Source organism: Nelumbo nucifera, chromosome 3 (genome assembly GCF_055504915.1).
Source record: "Nelumbo nucifera cultivar China Antique chromosome 3, China Antique-T2T, whole genome shotgun sequence".
Lineage (NCBI taxonomy): Eukaryota > Viridiplantae > Streptophyta > Magnoliopsida > Proteales > Nelumbonaceae > Nelumbo > Nelumbo nucifera.
Genome location: NC_142651.1, coordinates 36,975,370 through 36,989,198, shown reverse-complemented (window position 1 = coordinate 36,989,198; position 13,829 = coordinate 36,975,370). Strand labels below are relative to the sequence as shown.

At 36.3% G+C, this 13,829-nt stretch overlaps 1 long non-coding RNA gene across 1 annotated transcript; it reads right to left on the bottom strand.

Annotated features, from left to right (window-relative positions):
- Window positions 1-5,861: 5,861 nt before the first annotated feature.
- On the bottom strand, window positions 5,862-6,850 carry LOC148801123 (uncharacterized). The gene is made up of 2 exons (XR_016084205.1): window positions 6,685-6,850; window positions 5,862-6,430 (listed from the first exon to the last, which is right to left on the bottom strand). It is a non-coding gene; the product is annotated as an uncharacterized LOC148801123 (long non-coding RNA).
- Window positions 6,851-13,829: the final 6,979 nt, after the last annotated feature.

The following is a 13,829-nucleotide window of genomic DNA, read 5'->3' as shown; positions in this document are numbered from 1 at the left end:
ATAGTTGGAGCAGCAGAATTTCCAATTTTATAATTTAAAAAAAAAAAAAAAAAAAAAAAACAATGCAAGGATCCTCGTTCAAGGCTAATTGGGCCGAATTAAGAAGCATTTATTGGTCTATTTTGTTTATAACTTAATTTATAACTAATGACCCCGTACTTACTATGGGCCACCATTTTTTTTTAAATGTTATGGGCCACTAATTTGATCTATTCTGTTTACCCATTATTTATATTATAAATATGGATTGACTTTTATTTTTTTTGGTAGATAGGTTTTGATTTAAGAGGTTAAATGAGATTTCATTTGTACTTTAAAATCTACTTTATTCAGAAAAAATGGCCCAAACTATTTATTATTTCTGTCACATGAAAATATCTTTCAAATGATCCAAACCATCCATCAAATCCAGTCAAACCCTCCTAAGATCCCCAACAGCAGATACTTGCAAACTAGATATTGCCATGCAGAGTTTAGTAAGTTAATATTCGATTATTATTTTTTGTTGAGCTTGACTGCGTTTCTAAAAAAGAGGGGATTGTTTTCGGTAGGCAAATGGGCTACAAAGACAACATCTTTTCATCATATGTTAGGGTTTGTTTGGTTCATAGTAACAATCGGAATAAAAATCTTTTGGAATCGGAATCAATACTGTCTATTCCCATAGTTTGTTTGGTTCAGACAGGAATGGGAATGAGAATTGGAATCAGAATAAATGAGATTTCATTCCCAAGAGAGGGGCAGGGAATGACTATACCCTCAAATGGGAAATGCCATCCTAGCAGGAATGGGAATGGGATTCCAATTTCGTCCAACCAAATAGTTGGAATCGGAAAGGTCCATTCTAATAACGATTCCAAACCTCTATTCCTACAAACCAAACAGGGCCTTGCATGTTTAGGTCTCCAACTTGGACTGGGTCAGCCCAAATTCAATCTCAAAAAATCAGGTTGGATTGGGCTCAGTTGAAGGTCGGGTTAGGATTAGGGTTTAAAAGTATGAACTTAACTTTAGGTTAGATTAGGGTCGTATGGTGAATGTGAATTTCCGGCCCCACACACATCCAAGGGATAGGTTGGGTTAGGGTTGGGGCCTTCGCCTAGGGGTGGCAATTTTTCATCCAACCCGCTAAAACCGCCCAACCCACCCAAAATCTAACCCGCCCAACCCACCCAAAATCTAACCCGCCCAACCCACCCATTTACTTGGTGGGTTGTGTGATCAACCCATCACCCAACACACCCATTTAAATGGGTTGAGTTGGGTCGGGTTGGGTTATGGATAACCATTGGGTTAACCATTACATATATAAGTATTAATTCCTTAGCCTTTTTTTTATTTTCTTCATTTGAATTAAATAATTTATAATTAATGTATTAATTTTCTATTAATTGTTGACTAAATTTAGTTTTGTCTTGAATCAACACACTTCACCCAACATAAATCCAAATCAATTTCACCCAAGGCCGGTTCAGTTCAACGCAGTCTGACCCGATCTGGGTCAACTCGAATTTGAAATAGACCTCAAACAGGATGGCTCGGTATTGCTTTCTTTGCTCGGTTTGGGTTGTCCAGTCCAAACATTATTCACACAGCCCAGCCCGACCCGACACAAGCTGATCCGGGTTGACCCAAATTCGAAGTGGGTCAGACCGGGTGAAGTTCAGACCCTAAACCACCTCACTTGCTTTACCCGATTCGGATCATTGGTTTGGCTTGTATCCATAGAACCCGACCTGAATTCGGCCCAGGTCAACAATGCTAGCTAACTGAGATCCTTTGAAGCCTCTACCCTGGGATTGACCCAAATCCGGCTCGGTCCGGTCCGACCGAAGTGAACCGGTCCAGCCAGGGTCTGGCCCAACCGAGTTGAACCGGCCCCATCAGGTGTGGTCCCGACCAAACTGAATCCGATCTGTTCGGATCTGGTCTGACCGGTCCGAACTGGTTCAGTCGGGACCTGGTCTGGCTAGACTGGTCCAGATCTAAACGGTTCAACCACTCTTGATGTGATTAGCTCAAAGACAATCAAATTAGATAGTTCAAGTTGATCTAACCGGTTTGATCAGATCCGAAGCCCGAACATAGTTAAATGGCTTTGTTGCTTGTGTAAAAATAATGCATGTAACATGATTTGAATCTTCACCACTTGTGTAAATAACAACTACTATAAACACTAAGCTATAACCAACTTATTTATTATGATGGTGTTAGTTTTTTATTTTAAGTACATAAATATAAGATTAATGGGTTTGGGCGGGTTGGATTGGGTTGAACCCAACCCATTTAACTTTACATAATTGGGTCATTAACGGGTTGGCGGGTTAAATGAGTTGGGTTGAAACTCAACCCAAACCAAACCCAACCCAACCCGCCCAATTGCCACCACTACCTTCGCCTACCCAGCCCAAGCCAAACCCCAACTTAATTTCATGTTTGAATGTATAAATGTTATATAAACACGTATTTATCCAAGTACTTAAGTGTATATGTATTTATGCATGTATTTGGTTAGGGAAAATTGAGACTACGCTGCGTTTGGAAACAATGCAAATATGTAGAGTGTAAAACAGTTCATATAAAATGCAAAATTGGGTTAGTTTTGCACTGACAAGTTTACCTTCTTACCAAACAGACTTTTAACTGTAATGGATGCAAACATGAATTCCGATAAAGCATATGCTTTTTTTATCAAATGCCTACTTGAATGCAAATTTACTTCTTTTTTATTAATGTACTTTTACATATTATTATCAATGTAAATATGCATTTGGTTTGTTATTTGTCAATGCATAAATGTAGTGTTGCCAAACACAGGCAAAAGTGAACCAGAGTGTAAATTTACCCTGAATCGGGATTTACACTCCATTTGCATCATTTCCAAACGCAACCTTTGGCTCTATTTGGAAGGAGTATAAATACAAATATATAGAGTGCAAAAGCTTATATTTTGTATTATTTTGTATGTATTTTGAGTTTCGACTATTTGTAAAACACATTTGTATTTGTGCTGCTCGGTTTGGAAAGAGTACAAATACAAACATATAGGGTGTAAATACATACAAAATAATACAATATACAAGATTTTGCACTCTACATATTTGCATTTGTATTCCTTCCAAACTGAGTAACTTGGTTTTGCCCCCTCTATGTATAATAATGCTAAAATTGGGTTGACCTCAAACCTTGACGCTAGGAAATTAGGTTGACCTCAACCTAACCGGGCACGACTTGCACCCCTAAGTATGCTAGCACACTTCCCCAAATCGGTGAAGGTGGGACATCTTCTCAGGTAAGGGTGTCAATGGACCGGTTTTGGATTGGACCCCATCCAGTCCAAAATCAATTTGGACAGATTGGACGGACCAACAAGACATATTGGATTGGACCAATCCAGTCCAAAATATTTATTAGATTGGATTGGACCTGGTCTGTCCATAATAAATTTATATTGGATTGGGTTGGATTAAGCCAATATTCGGTACATTGATATAAAATAAGAACGTAGGTGCCAATGGACCAGGTTTGGGTTGAAACCAATCTTAATCAAAACGAATTTGAACAGATTGGATGGTCCAGACATTAAATTGGACTGGTCCAAAATATTCATTGGACTGGATTGGACCTAGTCCATTTATAATGGACTCACATTGGATTCAATCGGATTGGACCAAATCTAGTCCAATTGACACCCCTATTCTCGAGTCTCCACTAAGGATGCAAACGGATCGGATCAAATTGAAATCAGGGTATATTCGAATTCGATCCAACACTGTTCATGTCGAATATGATCCGGTCCAAAGATCCGCTTGGATCTGATAGGATTCAATTTGGATTCAAATCCTATTGGTAAGTTGGATCTTTGGATCTGATCCAATCCGACTTTTTTCTTTAAAAATGAATAAATTATTAAAAGAAAAATAAAATATACTAATTTAAATAAAGTAAAAACAAAAAATATAAGTATTTTTTAATTATTTTCATCATATATATACATGTTTTTCATAAAAAATAAATAAATAATATAACAAATTTATAAATAAATAAATAACATATATTTATAAATATATAATACATATCGGGTAGGATCTTCTCAGATTGAATAGGAGTGATCCGAATCCAATCCAATTTATGACCAGATCCTCTTATCCTATTATCCGATCCGATTAGATCCAAAGATGCAAAGAAGGGTGATCCAAATTCGACCATTCGGATGATCCGATCCATCCATTTGCTCCCCTAGTCTCCACTACAACCGGCTAGAGATTTTCCCAGTAAGTTTGTTGGCACCTTCAAATACAAAGAGATTAATTCTGCACTAAAATTGGTGTAAATTAATGTGTGTTTAAACAAAAGGAGGCAATAGGACTATTAGGAGGATAAGACGGGTGGATGCGTTTCTGAACAGTTTCTTTCTTAGCATTAAAGACCATTGAAATGACCCAGGTTGCCAGTAACTCGAGAACCCATTCATCTCTAACATGTGTAATGTCATGGGGAGTGGTTGGGGGTTACAAAAATGTGTATTGGGTTTGGGGCCTTCAAAACTTGCCCAACTTCGGGGGTTAGGTAAATCCCATTTAATGGCTGTCCAGAAAGTATCACCCAAAAAGAGTCATCACCTAATATTTGAATTGTTGATACTTGCTATCCAGAGTCTTGGGAGTGGTGGACTCAATACAAGGCCTCAACCAAATTCATTCGGACTCCAGAAACGAAAAACATGTTTTCACTTTTCGAATGTAGGAAGAGTTAAGTGGTGGACTCAATATAGGAAAAGCTTTTTAATTTTAATTCAATCCAGAATTTCCATCTTAATAACATAGAATCTACGCTTATTTGATTTGATTTTTGTCTACGAATTTCTCAATCTTCACAGAAAATTAGTCGGTTAAAAAAAGTTACAGACTTACAGCCCATTAGTCAAATCACATCTGTGCGGTGTAAAGGTATAGACAAAGGAGCATGCATTTTGAGAAACTGATGCAACCGGTCGAGGCTTTCATTTTGACGTTGATAGTAGAAGGGGTATAGGTACCGTCGGTAAAATAGAGACCACAAACAAGTGAAGTCGGTTCTTCTTTTTTGTGGTCTCTACACTCACAATAATTAGCTAAACATTGCTCTGTAACAAATTAACACTAATAATTTCTCCAATGGCTTGGAAATAAAACAAGTCTTATGGTGATTTAAGGAGCTCTGTCTACAGTCTACGTACCCAAAGAAAACAAGAGAGCAAAGTATGAAGAAAATGGCAATGGACTAACGGCTTAAAGTGGTTGATAGTTCAGCTTCCTTTGTAAGATTAAAGTAGCTAAACAGTAACATTACGTGGACTCCCAATATTTCTGTTTGGAGCCTTGGACTCATCGGGAGCAAAGTAGTTAAACAGTAACACAGAACATTACTGATAACATTAGCTTGCCAGATATTTTTTTTCCTTTTTGTCTTTTGTTGTTGAGCTTGATCCATTGATAACCTGTAATTGTGTTTAACGTTTAGGAGTTGACGATTTCCGGGTGGCATTAATGACTCTGGACAATTTATAGAAATGCCTTTACTGATGTCTAGCTGGGCATCAGACATGTCCATGCCACAGTCTTCAAGTATTTGGCGTTCACTAGCCCATGTGTTTTAAGAAAAAAAAAAGTTCTTTGACGACTTCCTCAAATTGTACAAACATGTGACCATAAATCAATTATTCATTGTGGCCTTAAAAAAACATGGCTAATCTGCCTCTCTCTCTCTCTCTCCAAAGTGGAACTCATTACTACAGTTCCACTTTATGCGTGCAAAGTCAAACAGAACCCAAGTTCCCGAGAGGCAAATCCAATTTCTTAACTCGACAGCACATATATCAATGATGCCAACAAAAACCAGCAACACCCATTCTCCATCTGCAATTTTCATGCACAAATAACCATGACAAATACATAAATAGGGTTAATTGATACATCATCTACTAAAACGAAGAGACCCTAAAAATCTTTGGGTGTTGACAAGTCAAACTGACATTGTCTCCTAGATTCCTAGCCAGTGATGAAATTTAAATTTGAGCTTCTCTGCAACGGTGTTTTCCCGAATGCATATAAGATCAGACTCCATTTAATGCCGGTCAGGGAAGGAGAATCCATGGCGTAGCTGCTGACGCAGTGCAAGCTATGTACTTTGTAGAGATAATGGTAGAGAGAGAAAGAGAACCCTGCTTATATAGAAACTGTGACAGAGAGAGAGAGAGAGAGGTGTTCTTCTGTAAGATCCGGACTATACATGTTTTACTCTCACCCTGAGTCGTGCATTTGGCTCCCCGTTAGATACGCCCCACGAGCACCAGAGTGATACCACGTGCTTTGCAGAAAATTCATCTCTTGGCCATCTATCCCATCTTTTCATTCTATTTCTTTTTTGTACTGTTCTGATTTCTGTAACGCTGGAGATAGAATAGACAAAGCAAGAGGAAAAAGAAAAGAGCATGAGATGTAAAAAGTAGCTAAACACTCCAACAAGCGTTCCATCTTCTCCCCCTCTTAAAGTGTTGAAGCACAGAAAAAAAAAATAAGAAGAAGCTTAAGAGATTTCAAACAGGAGATGAAATAGAACAATAATGTATCAGAAAAAATGGCATTCAAGTAATGGAGAGCATAGATGAAAAGCGTCCTGCTTTCAAAAGCTGTACGTGGTTACCTCTAAAATGCGCCTCTTGAGAAACCCATCCTCCTTATCCCTCCTCAGAATCTTCAAAGTCTGAAGAGAACTATATATGGTCGGTAATGTGTATGTTTTGCATGCTTCTGAACGACGACTGGTTCATTTTATGCAACTCCAGAAAAGAAAAACAGAAGAAAGAAAATAACTTACTACATATTTCATAAATTCAAAATAGTCGAATACAGAAACTCAGAGATGGATGAATTCAGAAAAATGATCCAAAATAAAGTAAGCTGGACGGTTCTGCAGCCAAAGACGATCGTGCAGTGCAGTAACCATTGTTGACGAGCATTATTCTTTCACCTTTAAGCAGTAGAAATAGTGTCAGTATGCACTTTACAAAAGCTAAAAATTCCTCTGAATAATATCTATGGCATAGATTACAACTGCAAAGGGAGGAAAAAACAGAATATTTTTGAAAGATTATAGAAAGATCTATGCCTAGTGATCAGAATAGAGATTCGATTCGAAGGAGTTGTTTATATCCTTGTTCTTTATTCAAAGTTCCAAACCCTTGGTGCAGTTGCTTAGACTCCAGCCATGGAAGAATATAGAGGACCATAAAATTCATCAAATCGAATCAATCAGGTTCTCTTAAGACAAAGTAAAACAAGTTGGACTCAGAGACCTACCACCAACAACAAATAACAACAAATAGATGTAGAAAATAATAAAACGAAAAACCAAACAATTAATATCATCTGCTTTTTGTAGGGTACCTTTGAACATCAATCCATCATCGATTTATCAAAGTGCAACCCCACTATATTATCATGTGAGAATTGTCGCAACAGTATGGAACTAGGAAAGTAAATCAAGCAAGGGAACTAAGATTTAGTTACTTCACTACTAATCTCTCTTTCCATAACTATAACCTCTCTTCATGATTCAGAAGGTTGAACCTAGATCTCCTCTATGAAACCCTAAAGCGAAAAAAAAAAAAAAAAGAAAGGGGGACGGCTGCAAAAGAAGAGATGGAAGGAACAAAAAAAAAAGACTATAAAGTTTCAGGCCTAGATCCTAAAAGGAACAAAAGCAGACAGTTCAGATCCTCTAAGCCATGATGAAAAACAATCTGCCCAATGATAAACAACAAATGGCGTTAAGGCTGACAGATATTACAACCATGATAACAACTAACAAGATTTGGAAAAAAAAAAGCAATCATGAGAAGCTTTCTTAACTCTCGTCAGAGAAGAGAAACAGTCAAAAATATTTCATTCATCATTACACCAATCTGCATATTATTAACTGTTTCAAAACCCATTAATGGAAATAATTACTCATAATTCAGAAAGTAAATAAAGAGAAGAAAAAATGTAATAAATAAAGCGATCTAGTTAAGTGGGAAAAGAGATGAGGAACAAGAAGATGATGATGATCGGCGTAGACGGAAGCAGTGATTGAGGGGAATGAAGCCTGGTCCGACGACACTTGCACATAATTAAGCGATCTAAACTATAGTTATCTAGATCTGCTGAGATCGATTCATTCGACTCAGTTGACAGTGTTGGTGGCCTCGAGCCAGACAACATTCCCCTCAAACAGAAAGCTTCCTTCGTCTCTTGCACTCTTGCTTGGACTCTCTCTCTCTCTCTCTCTCTCTCTCTCTCTCTCTCTCCAGTCTCTCTTCCTTCAAGGGAAGGAGGAGAAAAAAAAAAAAGAAGAGATGGATTTGTGTGATGATGAAGAGAATGATTTTGGCGTTATAAGGGGGCAGAAAGAGGACTTCGAGGGTTAAAAGAGAGATGAAAAGGCGGGGGAGGAAAGACCAAGTAAAAGGACAAAACAGGACTGACCCTACCCTACAGCTGGGTTCCAGATATGACCACGACCCCATGCACACACAATCTCTCTCTCTTTCTGAAATCCTCTTCTTAAAATTTTCACTTCATCAATAATTTACTTGAAATTTCTAATTAAGACCTCTCCTCTATACCCAAAAACCAAAATCCAAAAAAAAAAAAACTCCTTGAGTAAAGGACACTTGCACCCTTCCAAATACCCTACTGATGGACACATACCAATTAAATGGTTGATGTGGCTTTCTTTTATGTTGATTTCTTAAAATATAAAAATAAAAAAAAGACTGTATTATACCTCTCTATCTATTGAAATAATTGAACAATCACAAATCATACGTCATTTTGAAGTAGCTAAAATGTCCACAATGCATCATATATCATTTCACTTTGGTTTCTCTTTTTTGGTGAATGTCTTTCCATTGGTTTAGACTTTAGAAACTGGAATTATTTCCCATGGCTGTCGGAAGACTTTGGAAGGAGTAGACTAATAAAATTTCCTTCCAGGAAAAAAAAAAAGGTAAAGATACTCTAAATTTCTGATCCTTCGCATTATCTGAGTAAAGGCAAATTTTGGGTCTTTAGAATTTTCTAAAGTGAAGTTTTGTGGCACTTAACAGATGAAAGGGATTTTGATAGCAACTATACACAAGTCTGGGTGGCGAAACAGATAGAAGGGAGAAGGTTACACAGTAATGCCACGTCATTCTGATAAATATTCGAAAAAACAGAAAAAATTTCTAATTATCGGATAGTTTAGGTAAAGTTTAAGTAAATTTCTTTTTATCTGGTCAAATTATTTCTCTACAATTAAAAAGATTTTTTATTAATTTTTAACAAGAGAAAGAGGACGGAGGGCCGGGGTGGTCACTCGTTTGGCGCGTCTTTTTTACGCATCAGCGGGCGAGGGATTCGAGACGACGACCGACAGGTTGGGTCAGGCTTTCAGCCTTCAGGGTCTACACTCTACCCCTCCCTCACAGTCAGCAAGCAGTCTTATTAACTCATAACCATGACCATTCCCACAGTTGTTCCTCGCCGAGCTTTTACCGATTTTTATTATTCGCTCTCTCTCTCTGTCTCTCCTACCTGTCCTCAGGAAGATAAGATATGCTGCCACCAATTTTTTTACCCATCCCGTTGCCACCAGAGTTGGGGGTGTTAAAAGGTATAAAGGGAGGAATTGGCAGGGTTGGATATTCTCAATGCACGGTTGGATATGCATATGGGGCGTGTATGGAACGAGGATGGATCATTCCCATTGTGTAGTCGAATGAAACAAAAGCCCTCCCAAAGGGCAGTTACTGCAAATCTGCAACGAGTGGGATGGAGTTATCTTGTAGAACTTGGGCTTTGATTCAAAATATGTAAAAAGACAACCGTGACCCTGTTCAATTTGTTTTTTTTTTTTTTTTTTTCCTGAAAGTCCATATTATGAAGGGCATGAATTATTTAGGCAAGGTGATTGATCATAAGCCCCAGAAGAAGCTATCTGGATTTTAGAGCCATAAATATAAAAGTTAGGTGATGGAGGATGATAAGTCATGTGTCATGCTACAGCAGATTGAGTAATTGATTAGGATGGTTCAATCTCTGTACCTCATTCAAATGAAATTGGACAAATCCAATTTCAAGTAAAAAAAATGAACGTATGGTCCGTATACAAGAGTAAAACAAGGCTAATATTTCGGGAGGGAGGTCCATGGATCGAGCACCTAAATGGATTATACAGGCTACATCAACCAATTGAATTAATGGCCCACCAAAATGTATGAAATCAACATCTGAAAGTCACACTCACATGGTGGAGGCCTCTAAAATTAATGCTTGGAACAAAAAAAAAAACAAGTCCGTGCATCCAAGTTTATATTAATCCAAATATCTTGTTTGTCTACTACTCCACTTCACATGATATCGGGTTAGTTGATAATCAGTGAAACAACACAAATGCACAGAAATTGGTAGTTAGAGAAGTATAGACATCATAATATGAGATGAAGTGAATAATGCTGAATCGCGCCTTATGGCATTAGAATCATGTAACTATTTATTCATTAAAAAGAAGCGAGAAGGATAAGAGGATTGGTAGGAAAACATATATAGGTATCGGATGCGTTAGGGAGCTTCCCCCCATTGGGCCTTACAAAGTTGATAAAAAAAAAAACATTTAATTAATATTAACTATGTGCTATCTGCTGGTCCACGGGCATGGGTGTGAAAACAATACAACATGAATGCATGGACCACACCAATACGTCATTCAATTACCACACACGCACCTTAGATGTGTAGTAACCATGTCTCTTATGACTTGTACTAGAGAATGACCCCGCATTAAATATGGGGCTAGTATTCTCATGATTTTTATTCATATATTTTCATAAATTTTGTTTGACACTCATAAATTTTTATGTTTTAAATTTAGGTTATTATTTTACTGATATTCTTTATATAATATCGTTATTTATTTTAAGAGATTAAGGTGGCATTTAATAATACTTTTCGGACCTCTTAAGTTTGAAAAATGTTTTTGAACATCACTTATTTTTGGGTTGAGTCTGAAAAAAGGATCCAAAATATATTTTCAGCTCTAAACTAGTAAGAGGCGGGTCAGTGATTTAATGTGCTCAGATGCGTTTCAGACCGCGTTGAAAAACATAAATGCCCATACTCGTTATTCCTCTCATTCTCCCTCCGGCCTTTGCTCTCTCTCCTCCTCACTCTTCTTCTTCTTCTTCTCCACTCGACGACGAACCAATGACGCAAGCTTCTCCCTCTGCCCTTCTCTTTCTCTCTTCCCCTCTCTCTTCTTCTTCTTCTTCTTCTTCTTCTTCTTCACTCAACGGAGAACCAGCGGCACAAGTTTCTTCCTCCCCCCCTCTCTCTCTCTCTCTTCATCATCTACTTCAAATATCCGTAGATCCGTAAGAAGGGAACTCATAGATCCGCACGACACCCATGGAAGGAACTCCCAAATCCTCCCTAGACGTTCGTTATAACTCTGTTGTCTGATCTGCACTCTTGAAATTTCAGTTCAGAAGTTTAGGAATGTCAATGTAGCTCTTGACAACGTGATGGCGAAAGTGCCACAAACTAGTTACGACAGTATCCCTTCAACGACAGCATTGACTTCGACCTCTATGGTCGAGTTCATCTCCCACGCAAAGCAAAGAGGAAAATCGATATGCACTTCTTCTGTAATGAGTTGCTTGTGGTCTCTCTCCCCTATCTTCCTACCACCGCCGCTACAACTCTTAGTAGCGACAATTAACACCCTCTCCCCTATCTTCCGATATGTACTTACCAATTTTATTCTTATTTTAAAAAATTGTCTTTTATTTTTATAATTTTGTTTGTATTAATTATTTTAATTTTTATTAATTATTAAATATTTTAATATTTTTAAGATATTAATTTGCTAATTATTAAATATTTTTTCATTGCTTCATGGACTTTATTACTATTTTCATTATTATTTTAACTTTTAATAATCTATTTTTAATTTATAAACTTATATGTATTTTTAATTATATTCTTATGCTAATGAATTATTTTTTATTTTTATAATTTATTCATATTTTTCAATATTATATTGAATTTAATAAATTATTTTTTATGAAATGGTACAAATTAAACTCAAAATTATCAAAGAGAAAGAAGCTCTCTCTCTCTATCTATCTATCTATCTATCTATCTATCTATTTATATATATATATATATATATATATATATATACACACGTCATAATGGTAAGGCCTCTTTATGGTTGTAGCATAAGCTTGGGATCAAAACCCACATGCACCAAGATTGGGGGTGGGGGGTGGAGGGTGGGAGGAGTCATGGGTTGGGGGATGGACTACGCCCCATTGTGTAGCCCCATGGAGCGAAAAAAGAGATTAGATACGACTTAGAGATTGATTTTAATTTGTGTTCTTTTTCATTTTATTGCTCTTATATATTCTTCTTCTAGAAGAAAAGAAAAAAAAATATATCAATGAAAGTGATCTCAAGATAAGTGAAAAGCTTCTATTACCATCTTAAAGGAGTAAATATGTAAGGGTCAGTTTTGTCCTCCTAAGATGCATTCCTTCGGCATCAAAGCTTTAGAAAAGGGTAAACGAAAAGTTTATATAAAATACTTATAAAGAGGAAATAAAATGGAAATCGACAGTTAGGTATAAGACCCTATTTGGTATCACTTATTTTAAATTCTTAATTGAAGCACTTAAAATAAGTGTGGAACAACAAAAACAAGTACTTATTCTCATTTGAAAAAAAAAGAAAGAACCAATAAATGCTTATTTTCAAAATTAGTACCTAAAAGAGAAAAGCACCCCCAAAGTCTCAATAAGCACTTATAAATATATCTAATTGAGTAGTGCCAATACACTCCTTGATCTATTTTCTTTTTACCTTCAAGTAGTATCTGGATGTGTTGTCAACATGTTTTTTATGTAAAAAGAATGACTTTTTTACATTTTAACTGTTTTTATTTTGATATATTTGTTCTGTCTTTTTTTTTTATTGAGTTCGGCCAAATGTGAAAAAGGCATCATACCAAAAAAACTTATAGCTAATCAATTGGCATAATAAAAGTGTTAATTAATAGTAAAAAAAGTGTTAATCAATGTTCAGAGAACCGGACCGGGCTTGGAACAAGGAAAGGGAGAGGTTCACGGGTTAAAGGTTCAACTAGGGTTGAATCAGAGGTCAAACCGTGATGACATGGCATATACATACATACATACATACATACATATATATATATATATATATATATATATATATATATATATATATATATTACAAGTCATATAAAATCTATATATAATATATTTTACAACTTTTAATATACTTAAATATGGTGTATGGATGGTAAATTCCTTAATTTTTAAAGCAAATAACTATGATTCAAGTCTTTTAATTTATATTTTCTTTAAAATATATGCATAATAAAGTAATATTTACAATAAAGAGTCATTAATTCACACAAGTTAAGAGGTGAACTAGTATAATTAAGCAATATATGAAAATAAGAGGGTATGGGTTCAAATCTTATCAAACACATTTTAAAATTTCAATTGGTTAAAGACTTGGGTGGTTTCATGAAACCGGGACTTGTTCACCATTTTTTTTTGTTAAACCAACCGATCAACCGGTTTTCAGCAATTTTTTAGCAAAAGCAGTTATTGGGGTAAGATCGAACCAAATAAGGTCCCAGGTCATGGTTCAACTAATCCAACCGACCAATCAGGTCCAGTTTTCTAAACATTGGTGTTAATCAATTATGTGAATTTTTATCAAAATTCATGAGTGGTT